The sequence below is a fragment of the Mesoplodon densirostris genome, chromosome 10, assembly GCF_025265405.1.
Source record: "Mesoplodon densirostris isolate mMesDen1 chromosome 10, mMesDen1 primary haplotype, whole genome shotgun sequence".
In the NCBI taxonomy this organism is placed as follows: Eukaryota; Metazoa; Chordata; class Mammalia; order Artiodactyla; family Ziphiidae; genus Mesoplodon; species Mesoplodon densirostris.
In genome coordinates this window covers 60,918,629-60,929,191 of record NC_082670.1, presented here as the reverse complement: position 1 = coordinate 60,929,191, position 10,563 = coordinate 60,918,629, and positions in this window count along the sequence as shown.

Genomic DNA, 10,563 nt, shown 5'->3' with positions numbered 1-10,563 from the left:
CAGGTATAACGGACACCTGGGAGGAGATCAGGCCTAGGGGCAATGACAAAAGAGGGGACAGCTTGGCATCTATGCCCTGCCCTCCAAGCCTTGGAGCACAGGGTTAAGGATGGACGCTGAGGGAGATGTGTTTTGAAAGCCTGTGTGAGGCACTGGGACCCAAATGCGGAGGTACAACAGAGTAAGCAGAGAACCAGCCCCCTGCCTCCCCAGCACAGCAGGAGCGGGCAAGGCGGTGCCCTGGGGACACACTGGCAGCCAGGGGACAGCAAGGCCAGGGGAAGTGAGGAGTGACATCATGACTGGAGGAAGAAGAGGAGCCACGGTGCACCTGAGCACAGGTGACGTCCTCCCCGGGAGACTCCGAGGACTTGGGCTGAGGTCCTGTGAGAGCAGGTGGGGCTGCTGGGACTCCACGCTGGGCATTAATATTAACATGGCCTCGTTTGCTCCCAGGCTGGTGAGGCCTCGGACATGCCAGTGACCACGACAATAACCTTCTCTCCAACTGCAGGCCCTCCAGATGAACTCTTCTCCCGCCTTCTGACTATTCCGTCACACGAAGCCTTCACGCTCCTCTTTTTGCTTTGCTGCCCTGGGTGCCACTGTTGTCCTTCACGTTGTCCTCCTTTGTGACATCCGATACCGGTTTGCTTTGACTGAGGCTTCCCCTGGGGACAGCTTTTCTTTCGGTCTGACCCCTGGGTTTAATGTTTCCTCCCAACAGTTGCCAACTCACCCACGATCGCATCCCTGGGATGTCACCACTCACTCAGTAAAATTCCAAGAGGGCACGGCTCCCAGGCCGGGCTGTGGTTTCCTATGATCTGGATTTTTAACCCCAATTGTCTGTTACAGATCAGAGATTCATAATAACCTTGATTTGGGCTGAGTTTTGCCTTTCTCAGTACTGTTCAGGGAGCCTCAAGGGGGTGTGTTTGTTTGGACAGGGAGCACTAAAGTACATCCCACCTTGGGACCTGTCTCCAGCTGACTTGATGCCTGCAAGGCTTCCTATTTTCCTTCTTCTGTCTGATTATCACACCCCAAGGCCTTCACCAGCCTACTGATCTCCACGGAACTGTGTCACAACAACATTCAAACACTGGGCTAGACAGAGCTTTACCACACTCCATCCCTCCAGGTGAGGTTGAAGAAATCATTCTAAAAGCAAACCCCTCCATCATCTTTCTTGTAGAGAGGTGAGCACTTCTCATTCTTTTCTACTTCTCTGTGCTTTGGTTGAACGGATCTTACTTAGATTGATGTAAAGACACCTGGAATATTTGCACCATCTGCCCATGCCTCCCTGCAGACTCTCACCCCTCATTATCAGATGCTTATCTGAGGGGCAGGCACAGAGCTCCACTATCCATTATTGGGACTTCCCTGGCAGTCCAGTGGTTAGGACTCTGCACTGTCACTGCCAAGGGCTCAGGTTCAATCCCTGGTCGGGGAACTAAGACCTCACATGCTGTGTGGTGTGGAAAAAAACAAAAAACAAAATCCTGCCATTATTGTAAGGACAGAGGAGGCAAAGAGCTTGTGGATTCTTTAGAAAGTGGTTTTTAAACGATTTTGACTTCTTGGTAAGACAACCTCCACGTACAACGTATAATTAAATAGCAAGCGAGTAAAACAATTTAAGAGGAAATGTTACAAAAATATACATGGTTTTCATTCATATTCAGAAGTGACACATTTGGAAAACACTGGGGCTGCTCATGAAAAATAATAATAAAGGAACATGATGAATAATTTTGAGCCAATAAATAAGACAACTTAATGAAATGGATGGATCCCAAGAAAGATACATATTATCAAAGTTCACTCAAGAAGAAATAAATACCCTAAGTATCTGAGGTTTAGATACATCAGGCTGAGGAAGAACTTTACATAAATATTTAAGGCATGGTCATTACATGATTGATTGGATTTACTGGTGAATTGCTTACGTGGAAATATGCATCCTTTGTAAACAAAAGTAATGCCATGGATCCAATCTAAGAAAGATGCAAAGGAGGATCTTAAGAAGGACCCGTGTGTTGGACGCAAAGCCTGTGTGGGTGAAAATCTTTGCGTGTTCGATCTGAAAGGGCTGGTAGCCCAACACCCTCAACTTTTAGATACAACTGCTAACCAGAGAGAGTAAGCAATTAGCCCAAGGCCACACGGCTAGTTAGTAAGAACTGAAAGAATTCTTCCACAGATCCTGAATCTTTTGGAGCAATGGTTCAGACAGGTTTGGGGGAGTCATTTGTAACCATGGAATAAAGCAAAGCTCACGGGATCATCCAGAGGAAATGGAGCCGGACTCAGACTCATCAACAGGCAACAATACCTACGCAAAGCAGACTCACTTTAGCTTTACTCCAATTATTAAGCCATCCAGCATCCCAACTTGGTAAAATAAAGTCACCCAGTGTTCCTGCAGCTGGCAATAAACAAGTGAGCTTGTCCCTGATGTCCCTGTAGACAGGATGATCTAAAAAAACAACTCCCTGAAGTGAATTAAGATTCCAAACAAAGAAGAGTGATGTTAGGGGAAAGCAGATTAAGGTACAAACTTTTCTTCCTTTAGGGAATTAAAACTGGGTTTGGTTTTCCTCTCATTGGAAAGTAGGGGAAATCACAGTGCCAAGACCCTGACTGCATCCAACAGGTTCTGTAAAGCTCTACCAGTGGCCCCAATATCCACCCTGAGTGCCAGAGCCAAGGGGGGCCTCTCCTACACCTCTGCTGGCAGAGTACCTGGTGGTCCTCACTGCCATGGGAGCCTGCACGGCCACCACCAGCCCCACCTCCCAGGATGACTACAAAGACCATAGCAAGATGACAGGCAGAAGGTCACCTGCATATAGTAAGCATTCAGTCCCTCGTGGTTAAATCAGATTGACAACAGCAGCACCAAGGCTACAGCTCTTCTATTAAGAAGCCAATCTCAGTGCGCAGAAACTTAGGTGGTTCACTCAAACAGACCGACTGCTGCATCTAGGCTTTTCTGCGGCCATGGCTCACGGGCCCAGCCGCGGATCTTCCCGGACCGGGGCACGAACCCGTGTCCCCCGCATCGGCAGGCGGACTCTCAACCACTGCGTCACCAGGGAAGCCCTGCATCTAGGCTTTTTGAGAGCATCATTTACAAATATTTCCACAAAGACTGCTGCCTTCCGAGCCTTGATAGGGGTAGACCTTGGCAGTTCTGGCTTCTCCAGCTGTGGTTAAGCTTCTTCAGGATCCCCTGCAATGCTATCTCTTGGCGTTTGCCCCAAAATATACGATTTGCAGGGGTGGAGTCTACTAAGTAAATGGGCCTTGCTTGGCAAGATTCCAAACACCCAGCCCTGATGCCAGGCATGTGTGGTAGACCGTCCATAAACAGGTATTGCATGAATGAACCCAGTAAATCCATAGTCATGTGCAGGAAAACAGCCTTGCAGTTGAGTTCACAATCCTCAGAATGTGCCGGGTGATCAAATCCTGTACTCAGGATTTTTCAGCTGTTTCTGCCCCCAGTAGCTTTCTATCGAAAGCTACTCAGTCATCAACACACTATGGGGTCAGCACAGTCATGGACCCTGCAGGTGCCCACCCAGATGCTCTTACCAGGGGGCGGCTGCCACTCACCAGCTCTTATGACTGATGACGACAGGAAGGGTACAAAAGACGGGCTCCTTAGCCCACGGTAAGACCAGCTCCTTGGTGCAGTGCAAGCCCCAGAACTCCCAGCTGAGACCACATCCTTGCTTAGCTGCGTCTCCCACTCACCTCACTCCCCTACCCCCTTCTCCTGCCGGCCCTCCCCCCAAAATCACATGCACAAGAATCCCAATCTCAAGTTCTGTTTCTAGGGAACACAGACCCACACCACTGCCCCAAATTATGAGAGGTCTTTATATTTTATTATTTTATTTTATTTTATTTTATTTTGGTGGGGGGCCACGCTGAGAGGCATGTGGGATCCTTATTTCCCCAACCAGGGATGGAACCCTCACCCCCTGCATTCAAAGCACAGAGTCCTAACTACTAGACCGCCAGGGAAGTCCCAAGAGGTCTTTAAATTTAAAAAAAAGAATGAACACTAAGTGTTTTGTGTTTCGTGGCATTTTCCGAATTCGTAAGTAGAAGGCATTCCTTCTCTTCTGTTTCATTAAAAACAAAAGGCAATTAATTACCCAGAGATGACTGGAGTGTCTTCAAGCTATTTCTTTCACACACCATTCTTAGCTTTGTTCAGGTCTGCGATGGATCTAATATCATTTCTCCAAGAAGCCTTCAACCCACTCTCAATATGTATGAATATGTATATGTAACACGTATGAAGACCCTCAACTGGGTCCACCTCCCTTCTTCATTCATCTTGCTTCTTCTTCATGGAAACTTACCACTATTGGTGTTACAACATTTGCTTTTGCTCTACAACATTTACAGATGCTTTAATCTGTCTCCCCAGCTCTCTAGGTCTGTTCTGATACAATAGCCATCAGCTACATGTGGCTATTTTCAATTTAAATTGAAATTAATAAAAATTGCTGTGCCTACCACAGTGGCATATAGTAGACACTCAATAAATATATGTGAGCCAAAAGCAAGGGTACAAATGAACTTATTTACAAAACCGAAGTAGAGTCACGGATGTGGAAAACAAACTATGGTTACCAGGGGATGGGGGGGGAGGGATAAATGGGGAGATTGGGATTGACATATACACACTACTATATATAAAACAGATGACTAATAAGAACCAGCGGTATAGCACAGGGAACTCTATTCAATACTGTGTGATGGCCTATATGGGATAAGAATGTAAAAAAAAAAGAGTGGATAGATGTATAACTGATTCACTTTGCTGTACACCTGAAACTAACACAACATTGTAAATCAACTATACTCCAATAAAAATTATAAATAAATAAATAAATAAATAAATAAAGGTAAGTGAAAGAATGGTTCCTGGTGATCATCTGTGATTTCCTAATATCTAATTTTGTAACTTTTTACACTTTTTATGCTTTATCAGAACAGGATGGAGAAATAAAGGATGGGCTAACTTATGTGTTGGCACCCCACAGGGACAGGGCTGATGCTATGTGTCAGGTAGGTGCCTCAACTGATAAATGCCAAGAAGCTCAGTGGCTACCATAATAAAAGGTTCTTGTTCCTATGAAATCTCATGTGGACTAAGCAGCCTTCCTCCATAGCACATCCTCCTGGGTTGCCGCAGTGGTGGGAGAGACAATGGCAGTGCCTGCTTTCATGAGAAGTGACACACAGCACTTCCACCCATAGTCCAGTGGCCCCAACCAACCCAAAGGTCTTGGGTTGGACTCTCCCCAAAGCAGAGGCTGGGGAAAGGATTTGGGTTTATTGGGGAGGTGATGCTGGGATGTACTGGAGGAGGCGAAAGAAATGAGGCAGTACAGCAGCATGAATGAGCAGGTTACTGCTGTGAGCAACCTGGACTCAGCTCTGCTGGGAACCTCTGGGGAGAACAGTAGAGCATGCCCAAGGATTGGCCCACCAGTGGGGCAAGGAAACTGTGATATGTATCCACCCATTCCCCTCCATCAGTGGTTCAGGGCTGCTTCTAGGAGCACTAACTGCCCAGAACTTCTGGCTTTCCCCAAGAATGGTCCAACCATGCCCCTGCAACCAGAGAAAGCCCTCCAGTCGGATTGCAGTGCATTGTAGGGGAAACATCAGAACGAGGACTGTGGGCAGGGACTTATAGCATCTGCTAAAGAAGGGAAGCATGTGGATATCTGGAGAGCACCAGCTGTCTCTATATAAAGACCCAAGCTCCAGAGGATTCTGGTTGTAGCCAATCCGAAACCAACACAGCATGTGAATGAAACTGAACAACCAGCTTCATCCAACCCATTCCTGGAAAGACACTCCTAAAACCAAGGCTATTATTGCTGGGAGATCTGCTCATCCAATCGGCCCTGAGGTCCAAAGATGCTCCTTGAAGGGTGCCCTGGACTAGTTTGTGGGTGTGGAGATGGCTGTTAGGAAAAATGCTCCACAAGTTTGGGGGGATTCCAAGCCTGTTCACAAGTAGTATGTGGTCTCTGGGGGTGACCGGTAAGCACTTGCTTACAAACCATTTATCACAAGTTCCAAAGAGATGGAGCAGAGGAAGGGCACATGTATCCCTGGAGGGCCTGAGAGGTGCTGCCATGAAGGTGATGCCTACAAAGAGGCCAAGAGACAAGTGGAAATTTGTCAGGCATGAGGACAGGCAGGATGGAAGCCACTTCCAGCAGCTTGGTCCCGTTGGTGTGTTAGGTTAGTAATTCGCACAAAGAGGAAATACCAAGCTACCTTTTAAATTAATTAATGCTGAAAACTTTCATTAACACAAGATTTCACTCTAACCACCAGAGATTTGTTTCTGTGACATTTTTACTTGTGTGTTTGGGTGGCCTCGTGTTTTCTGCCCTCTGCTTCAACAAAGTGCAGTTTCCATACTTCTTGCTATGTTATTACCTAGAGACCATTTAACTGGCAGCACTCCTGCTCTCTCCTCAGAGAATTTTGAGCTTCTCTGTCCAAAAACACAGAGTGGAAAGTGAATCGTTGGTGCTCTTAAAAACAAAGACAGGGGGCTTCTCTGGTGGCGCAGTGGTTGAGAGTCCGCCTGCCGATGAAGGGGACGCGGGTTCGTGCCCCAGTCCGGGAAGATCCCACATGCCATGGAGCAGCTGGGCCCGTGAGCCATGGCCGCTGAGCCTGTGCGTCCGGAGCCTGTGCTCCGCAACGGGAGAGGCCACAACAGTGAGAGGCCCGTGTATCGCAAACAAACAAACAAACAAAAAACAAGGCAGATCACTAAGCTCACATGATATGGGATGACAGCTTCAATCTCAAAACCATCCCCAATTTTTCAAATCTTTTTCACTTTCCTCAGACATACAGAAGACAAAAAAAGTGTGTGATTAATTAGGCAAAGTGTTGCCAGAGCCCTCTCCCACGGGTCAGAAGCAGAGACAGGCTAACTCAGAGCATCTGAATGAACCCTAACTAAATGTCCTGGTTAGGAAAAACAGATACCCCAAGATGCAACAGCTCCTCGGAAACTGGTTCAGGAGGGCTCAAGTCAGTTAGCAAAGGTGGGATGGTGGATATGGCTGAACAAAGCTCTGCCCTAAAGCTCATCTGTTCTTCCCGTGGATGCGTGTGGTGCTCCCTCTCCTCCCCCTGGGCAGCGGCACCATCAACCCTGTCCCCTGCCCCCACCCCAACCAGGAGTCAGCTGGGACTCCCATTCCCTTCCTTCACTGACCACATCCAGTCAATCTCCACTCCAAGTCCTGGAGATTCCATTTACTTTTTTTTTTGGGCCACGCCACATGGCTCACGGGATCTTAGTTCCCCTACCAGGGATTGAACCTGGGCCCTCAGCCGTGGAAGTGCCAAGTACTAACCACTGGGCCGCCAGGGAACTCCCTCTACTTCCTAAATGTCTCTCAAATCTGACACCTCCTCTCCATTCTCTTAACTACTTGTTGCTTGAATGCCCCCTCCTCCACCATGACATCGGACCTGAACCATCTGTCTCTGGCTTTTCTTCCTACCCCTCACCTACCCACACACCTGGACAAAGTGAGGTCTCTAAACCATAAAGTGGGTCATCTTTCCCCTGCCCCAACTAAACACTCCAGTGGGTTTCCACCTGTTTCTCTAATTCTGGGGGATCCTCAGACATATCTGGGGGTTCACAAGTTCTCCAAAATTATTTTTTGTTTAACTTTGTGCTTTCACTTTAATGAGCATCTTTTTTTTTCTTCCGGTACGCCGGCCTCTCACTGCTGTGGCCTCTCCCCTTGTGGAGCACAGGCTCCGGACACGCAGGCTCAGCGGCCATGGCTCACGGGCCCAGCCGCTCCGCGGCATGTGGGATCTTCCCGGACCGGGGCACGAACCCGCGTCCCCTGCATCGGCAGGCGGACTCCCAACCACTGCGCCACCAGGGAAGCCCAATAAGCATCTTTTTAATAGAATATCAATAGAAACATATTCTGGAACATCCAAATGAGCATGTTATGACCAAGTGCTGCCACATAATTCCACTGTGTGTATTCCTGCATTTATGGTATAGTTGGCAATAAGAAATATGATTATTATTATTATTTTAATTGCCATAGGCTAATGAGAAAACAAGTCAGACTTAATACAGACAAAGGAAACTGATGAGAAAATTGAGCCATCATATAACCTATGTGGTATGGCACACAGCCTCCCATAAGAATGGAACAACTGTTTTTAGACCCAGAAACAGTGATTTGGTTTTAGCAAGAATATCTTCATCCATCACATTAAATTCATGCAGTTAATCTGAATTTACTCGATTTGTAGCTGTGTTGATATTTTGTTCATATATTTGTTTTGGTTTTATGGTCATATGAGAGCTCTAAATATAAAGTGCTTAGACATATTTGAATTGCACTATAATAAAAATAATTTAAGCCACCACTAGATGCTATAAGATTTCTTTTTCCTTTAAATAAATTCACATATTACTCCCATTTGAGAAACTCGGGCTTTCAGAATGAGGTTTAAGCTACAAAACAAGGCATACGTGGGAGAGACAGTGACATTCTCTGAACTTTCATCCACACACCCCTCATTGTTTCCCAGCCCCCTCACCAATGGTTCTGGCCAATGGGCTGTGGCATAAGCAACGATGCATCAGCTCTAGGCTGAAACACAGAAGAGCCAGAGAGCAACTCTCCCACGATCTCTTCCTGCGCTGGTGACCACATAGGCCAATTTTTCCAAATGGTGTGGCTGCAAGATGGGAAAGCTCTGTCAGCTTGGCCCTCCACTGACCTATGAAGGACACATAGTAGAAGTGAGAAGTAACTGTTGTTGTGTGAAGCTACTAGATGATGAAGTTGATTTGTTACTGCAGCAGAGCTTAGCCTATCCTGACTAATACATCTTCAGGAACAGCAATCTACCTCACTGGCCAAGCCCTTCCCATCATACTCCAGGCTGCAAACAACTTTTAGTTCAATGACTTGAACACATCAAGTTGTTTCATGGCACCACCTTACCTTTGCACATGCTGCTCCTTAATCCTAGAATGCCATTCCCCACACTCTTCTGCCCTCTTCCCTATCCTGCCATTGTGATTCATCCTTCAAAACCTAGTTCAGATATAATTACCACCAGGACATTTTCCTCCCCTTTCCAACGCTCTTCCCCCCTTCACCATTACCCATCAACTCTACAGAATGCTTATCTTGCCATGTGATAATTACATGTTTACATGCCTGTCCCTACCCCACCTCCAATCACACTGTGGCAGGGTCAGTGGTTTATTCATCTCCACACTATCAAGACCAGCATGCAGCAGAAGTAGGCAGCATTTGGCCAGGAAGAGTTTCCTCCAGGGGGCTGGTCCTAAGGCACTGGAAGGAAGTTAAGTTAGATCCATCACGCCCCTGGAGGAAACACCTGACTCAACAGCAACAAGTCCAGTGAGTCTCAGCTGTCTCTGCCCCAGTCCCAGGCCAGACACGCCAAGGAATCCTGAACCCACCCCATCATCTCCCCAAACACATTGCTCTTCAGCCCCCAGGAAGGACTCAGACTTTACCTGGGGCGGTGGGGTTGGGGGACGAGGGGAGCAGCATAAGGCCTTGTACTCAAAGTGTGGTCCACACTTAAGAACTGAGGAGCTAGTGAGAAAAGCAGAACCTCAGGCTCCATCCCGACTCCTGGGTCAGAATCCACATTTTAGCAAGATCCCCAAATGATTCATATGCCCAATAACATTTGAGAGGCACTAGCCCAAGGCACCCAAACAGAATCGCTCCAACCTGAAAGGTAACTTTAATAACAATACTCTTATACACTGATGTATGCAATTATATCTCAATAAAACTGGAAGAAGAAAAAAACTCATGAAAAAAATAACAATACTTTCTCTTCATTATAATATCTGAAAAGTGCTTTACATCAGCGGTCTCCAGCCTTTTTGGCACCAGGGACCAGTTTCATGGAAGACAAGATGGGGGGGCGGGGGGATGGTTCAGGAGGCAATGCGAGCGATGGGGAGCAATGGGGAGCGGCAGATGAAGCTTTGCCTGCCCGGCCCACCACTCACCTCCTGCTGTGCGGCCCGGTTCCTAACAGGCCACGGACCAGCCTTTTCAAAGAACTCCCCCACATACGAATCTTCAAAAGGGGCTCTGTGTTACCACCAGATGGTTTAGGCATTAACAGGAGGCTACCAAAGGAAAAAGTGGGAAACTCTGGGTAGCAGATACAGTAGTCCCCTGGATGCAAGGAAAGGAAACATCATCAGGCAAGAGCCTCTGACTAATGAAGCCTGTCCAAGCCCCTCACAATGACCCCATGTCAAGGCAGAGGCCCCCTGGAAGGCCAGGCTGGTGGAGACACACCCACCCTCCCTGGAGTCTGTGGTATTGTGGTTCCACTGATCAAGACAGCCCTTTCTTTCCCTTTATTGTCTTTAGAAAGAAGCTAAGACATTTAATCAGCTCCACGTGTAACCAGAGAAAAGCAACACACCTGCCTGAAATATTCAAATAT